This window comes from Otolemur garnettii, unplaced genomic scaffold (genome assembly GCF_000181295.1).
Source record: "Otolemur garnettii isolate 467f Iridium unplaced genomic scaffold, OtoGar3 scaffold00228, whole genome shotgun sequence".
NCBI classification, from domain to species: Eukaryota; Metazoa; Chordata; class Mammalia; order Primates; family Galagidae; genus Otolemur; species Otolemur garnettii.
Genome location: NW_003852623.1, coordinates 1,358,134 through 1,364,037, shown reverse-complemented (window position 1 = coordinate 1,364,037; position 5,904 = coordinate 1,358,134). Strand labels below are relative to the sequence as shown.

Here is a 5,904-nt window from a genome sequence, read left to right as displayed (position 1 = left end):
CTCCTGGGCTCAAGCGAGTCTCCTGCCTCCGCCTCCCAAGTAGCTGGGACTACAGGCGCCCGCCACAGCACTGGCCATTTTTTGGTTACAGCCATCATTGTTGTTTGGCGGGCCCGGCCTGGGGATTCGATCCCGCTACCTTAGGTGTATGTGGCTGGCGCCTTAGCCGCTTGAGCCACAGGCGCCGAGCCAACAAATATTTTTTAAGCACTCCCCAGATGCAGGCAGAGCTTGGGCTCTGGGCTCTCTGTAATGGGGAGCAAAGGCAGACAGGGTCCCTGTCCCGGGCAGCTTTCACGTTCCATGTGGGAGAGAGAACACAAGTGGCTCTCGAGGTGGACCTGAGCTCTGAGCAGGCTGGGAGGGCCACGGGCACGGGGCTAGAGACCGTGTGGGAGAGCGAGGGATGGGAAGAGCCTGCCGTGCTCAGAGAACAGTGCGTGCCAAGTCGGAGGGCGTGTGGCTGATGGGCCGAGGAGGGAAAGCAGCTGAGTGTTACTGCGGTGCCACTTACACTTGGAGAAACAACCCCAGACCAAGGAAGGTGTGGCTTCCAAGATCACAAGTAAGGAGTAGAGCAGCAGTACCCAGTGTGTGTAATTAACTCCAACAGGGTCACACTGTCCTCTCCCTCCATGCCAAGCCTGTCCAGGGAGAAGCAGAGCTGGCGGGGTGTGACTGGTTAGCTTTGGGTAGGGAAGGAGGCTCGTGGGAGGACTATTTCTCAGTATCAGCAAAGCACTGAAGTGGGTGGCAGGAGCTGACCAGGGCCCAGGAAGTCTCAAATCCCCACCGCAGCCTGCTGGAGCCCGCCCCACCTACCCCCACTCACAGGTAACACACCGTGGTGCCCTCTGAACTTCGTGGAGCTTGTATTTCTGTTTGTCATGTCTTATTTTACTTCTGCCGTTCTTTTCTAAGATGACTTCTCAGAACTTTCCATGAATTAGGAAGGAAGATTCTACATTCGATGAAAAACCCAGGCTGACAACGGTGTGTGCTGAAGAGGCAGGTGTGTGCACACACTCACGCCCCCGTCGATTATCACTGCCCGTCCTGTGACCTGGAGAGCTTCTCTCGTTTGCTGCTCCCCAGACCCCCTAAACTAGGAGCATTTAACAGCTTTAGCAGATCACTGCCAGGAAGGATCCGGGAAAGCTCTGGGCCCTTCCCCTCCTCTCCAGCCTCACACGCAGGCAGCCGGCTCCACCTGGTGTTTCAGGATCCCACCTGTCCAGCCTGCCCCTGCTCCCTCCTCCGTCCACACTGAGAGTCCTTCTGGACTCTCCTCTGCTCGCTGCTTAATTTCTTCTCTGATTGCCAGCTCCTCCGCAGGGCTTCCGCCAGCGTGGGACCAGCAGACAGAGCAGCGGTCTGGGGAGCAGAAATCCTGCCTGCCTGCCCCGCCTCTGCTGCTTATCAGCCCTGTGACCGTGGGTAAGTCACCTGTTCTTTCTCAGCATTTTGGGGGGGGGGTGAGGAGGAAGCTATCACCCCTCCCTTAACTTTTTTTGGTAGGGATTTAAATGAGTTTAAATATCCCATTGCCAGATGTGTGGATGAGAGTTGCTACGATTAATGAACGTCTCTGAGTCCCATGTCCACAGCCCATAAACTGAAGGTGTTAGACCAGCTGATCTCTGCTGCTTTTCAGGGCAGGGCCTGTGGTTCTTGGCTGATCTCCCTCCTCTGGGCTCTCCATCGACTCATTGTCCCCAGTTCTATCCTGCCTCTTCCAGACTCACAGCTTAGCTCTGGGCGTCGTGAGAACGGCCTCACTCCGTAGACTTGGTGGATGCCGAGGGCTCTGTCAGCAGCGAGACTGGAGAGACGGGTGGTGAGAAAAGATCTCAGGCTCTGAAACTGTGGACTCAAGCCCCCAGGGCTTTCTGAATCACCAAGCTGGAAGGTGACCCTTCTGGGGAGGGATCAGCGCAGAGGAGACCTTAACGCCAGCTGAGTGCACTGAAAACTGCCTTCTGCTCCCACATCCCCTCGCTGGCCGGCTGGACTATTTTCAGCTGGGGAGTCAGGTTTCATTAGCATCAGAGAGGAATCCTCTGGGTTTCCTTTATGACTGTGCAAAGAGATGAGCCTCTCCTGGGAGGGCAGGGCACCCCAGAGGACGGTGAATCAGCCTCAGTGCCGGAGAGACCAGGGCGCCTTCCTGTCCCAGCTCTGCCTCTTACCCAATGTTTGGGCTCTGGGGGGTGACTCAGGCTCTGTCGTCATCCTTTCCCTAACTCACACCTTTGAGGATAATATTAGATGATTCCTGGGGTTGCTTTGAAGGCTGCATTTTGCACCGACAGCTAAATGTGCTCACACGAACTGTGCAAGATGGAAAGATAGGTACAGGTTTTGCATAATTTGGTGTGATTTGGGCTGTATTCTAATGTGTCACTCAGCAAATGCGAGAAGGCAGGATGGTGATTACACGGATGCCCTAATTGCTTTGAATCCTGCTCCTATACCATCTATTAGCTGTCACCTTGGCGAGTTTCTTACCACCCTGTGTCTCATTATTTTCATCTGTGAAGTGGAGACAATAAACTCTCCACAGTGAAGATTAAATAAGCTCCTGTGTGCAGAGCAGCGCCTGCTGGAAGGAGATGCCTTGTGTGCGGCCCAGCTTGTGTCTGTTTTTGAGACAGGGTCTCACTATGTTGCCCTCGGTAAAGTGCCCTGGCCTCACAGCTCATAGCAACCTCAAACTCCTGGGCTCAAGTGGTCCTCTTGTCTCAGCCTCCCAAGTAGCTGGGACTATAGGCGCCCGCCACAACACCTGGCTATTTTTAGAGACAGGGTCTCCCTCTCGATCAGGCTGATGTCAAACTCCGGAGCTCAAGCAATCCGCCCACCTTGATCTCTCAGAGTGCTGGGATTATAGGTGTGAGCCACCACGCCTGGCCCCTTGATACCTAGTTTTTATGGGTTTCATGTAACAAGAAGATGAAGGCGGGTGGTTTCTGAGCTTGACTCATTGGTCCCGACAATGTGACAGTACAGGTCAGACTCAGGGAATCTCAGGCTTCCTCCTCACTGTTATGAAATCTCTGCTGCTGCGGCTACACACAAGCTTCCCAGAGCATAGCCCAGACCAGAAAAAAGAGGTTATGGCCAGGCCTTTGTCCTCTGTCAGCTGTTTCTTTTTATGCCCAGAAAATCCTAGACACCCCTCATTTCTCATTGGCTAGAACTAGGCCACTGGAAAATGTGATTGGGACTCTGTGACATAGGCTGGTCATGCCTCACCCACTTGGATTGGGCACGTTGCTTCCGAAATCAAATCTCACACTGCTGGCAAGGCAAGAGGGTGTTTCTGCTGGATGGGAAACTGATCGTACTGGATAGGACACAGGGCTCAGGGGTAGAGTGACTCATTCTGGCCACATGGCCTGGAGTCCTCAGGTTCCGGGCTGTGGCACCCTCTGCAGACTTCCCGTGGCTTTTGGAGTTGGGGTATATTGTTTTGGATTATTACAGGCCCCTGTTTCGTAAGGTAAATGTGATCATTTAGAAGGGAAACCAAAACCTGGTGCTGTAATAGTCAAGAGCAGAATCATTAGGTGGCTCCTTTACACAACAATCCCAGGGAGTCTCTGTCTTCATCTGTTCATCCATCTATATGTCCATCCACCTGCCATCCATTCATCCGCCTTCCCCTTCCTTCCTTTCCATCTTTCTTTTTTCATCTTTTCATCTATACATCCTTCCACACATCAACCCACTCATTCTTCTGTCCTTTGATCTGTCACCTCTCTCTCTTTCTAGATGGCTACCCGCCTTACTTATTTTGCCCATTTATCTGTCTAGGCCCTCACACACTGACATAGTCGTCCATTCATTCACACATCTGCCTTTCTACCCCTCCTCCATGCTTTCATTTCCTTTCCCTCCATCTCACCCTTCCTCCCTCCCTCCCTCCCTCCTCCCTTCCCATCCTCCCTCCCTTTCTTCCCTCTTTCCTTCCTTCCTCACCTATTCATTCACTCACTCTCACTTATGGACCACCTCATTGTGCTAGGTGTTGGGTAATCTAACACTGAAATAGCCTATTATTTGCCTTCAAGAAGTTCACATTTTGTTGGAAGATCAGGCAATTCTCATATAGTATTTCCAGTGTTAACTGGGGCTCTTAATCTGTACATCTAATGGTCTTAAGTGGCCTTCATGGCTCGGTGGGCCTGGGTAGCTACCATGTTTCCCTGAAAATAAGACCCTGTCTTATATTTATTTTTTCTCAAGATGACACACTAAGGCTTATTTTCAGGGGATGTCTTCCTCTCTGCACCGAAATGCATGGTGTGGCTATGCAGATACGCTGCATAGCCACGCCCATCACTAGGTCTTATTATTGGGGTAGGGCTTATATTTAACAAATGCATAGAAAACCTGCTAGGGCTTATTTTTTGGGCAGGTCTTATTTTTGGGGAAACACGATAGTGCAGCTCTGTGCTGGGACCCGAGGTGCTGTGCGGGGTGATGGTGCAGGCCCTGAGGCCGGCGGGACGCTCTTGCCCACGTGCTGCTGTCTGGCACTTGTCTCTGGAATGAGCAGAACCTCTTTCGGTTCTTCAGATGTTTAAAAACAGCAAGTACATTTGGCCAAGTGTTCTCCCTTGAATATTTAAAATCATGTTTTATTTAAGGGAAATGACTTTCATAAATTTCTGACCCATTTGAGCTTTATATCATTGTAATATTCTTTAAGAGCCAATTCGTGTCCAATAAGGCTTTTCACCTTGTTTAATGACTTTTTAAAATTCTCCTTTCTTGCAATCAAAACTACATAAGCCCATTCGAATGCCAAAGGGTTCAAGTTCAGTTCAGAGCACTCGAATCATGAATTCTGAGTTGCTGAAATGAGTTTTTCTCATTTATATTCAACTCCGTGTCCCCAGTTGGTAGCCCTGGATGGAGTTAGACGCTGTCTGAGGTTTGAAAAGACTGGACTTTCCACCAAACACTTAAAAACAATCTAGGTGAATCTTTTCTTATACATACGCAACTTGTCTTAAGGAGAGAAGTTGAGTTTATGCTTCTAATTTAGGTAACTAAGGAGAAAGGAAGGATAAGCAGCTAGTCTTTCTTTTGCTGCATTTCAATTTGATTTTATGTCTGTATCAGTTCTGGGCAGTGGATATTCTGTCCAGGTTACTGATGAGGAAACAGGTTCAAGAGGGTAAGTAAGTTGACTGAGATTGCTCAGTTAGGAAGCAGCAGAGAAGGTTTTCAGGACGTTTAATCCCAGCTTCATGCCTCCTGAGGTTCCTTCCTCTCTGTATCTTCCTTGCTCCTTAAACTCTCGTAAAACACAAACAGGATGTCAGGCGCCTGATCTGAGCACATCACCTCGTATCATCCTTGCTGTAAAGGAGGGGGTGGGGAATTGAAGCCTCTGAAAGGTAAATAACTCATCCTGATTCACAGAGCAGAGCCAGGCAAACTTGGGATTGAACCCTAGCTTGGCCATTATGTTAATTTCTGGAGGCTGCTGTAATAAATTACTAGAAGTTTGATGGCTTAAAACAACAGAAATTTATTATCTCACAGTTTGGAGGTCAGAAGTCTGAAACTACGGTGTCTGCAGGGTGGGGGATTTCAGAGAGAATTTCTCCCTGGCCTGTTTTTGCTTTTGGCAGCTGTAGATCCCCTTGGCTTGTGGCCACTTCTTCTCTGTTCCACCTCCGTGCCGTCTTCCCTCTGCCACTCACACTTGTCATCTGATTAGGGCCCCACTCAGACAGTCTAAGAGATGCCCTCAACCCCTCATCTCAAGATCCTTAACTGTCTCAGCTCTGCAAAGACATTTTTATCCAAATGAGGTCATAGTCACCGGTGCTAAAGATTAGGTCACAAGCACATGTTTCTGTCTGAGCCACTTAATGTTTGGTGACTATG

At 50.0% G+C, this 5,904-nt stretch overlaps 1 long non-coding RNA gene across 1 annotated transcript in view; it reads left to right on the top strand.

The window, feature by feature from the left end:
• Window positions 1–687: 687 nt before the first annotated feature.
• Window positions 688–5,904, top strand: part of LOC105888234 — an 8,412-nt gene continuing 3,195 nt past the window's right edge. Inside the window, exons 1-2 of the long non-coding RNA XR_001161799.2 lie at window positions 688–834; window positions 1,325–1,437. This is a non-coding gene — a long non-coding RNA (uncharacterized LOC105888234). The remainder of the gene's footprint in view (window positions 835–1,324; window positions 1,438–5,904) is intronic.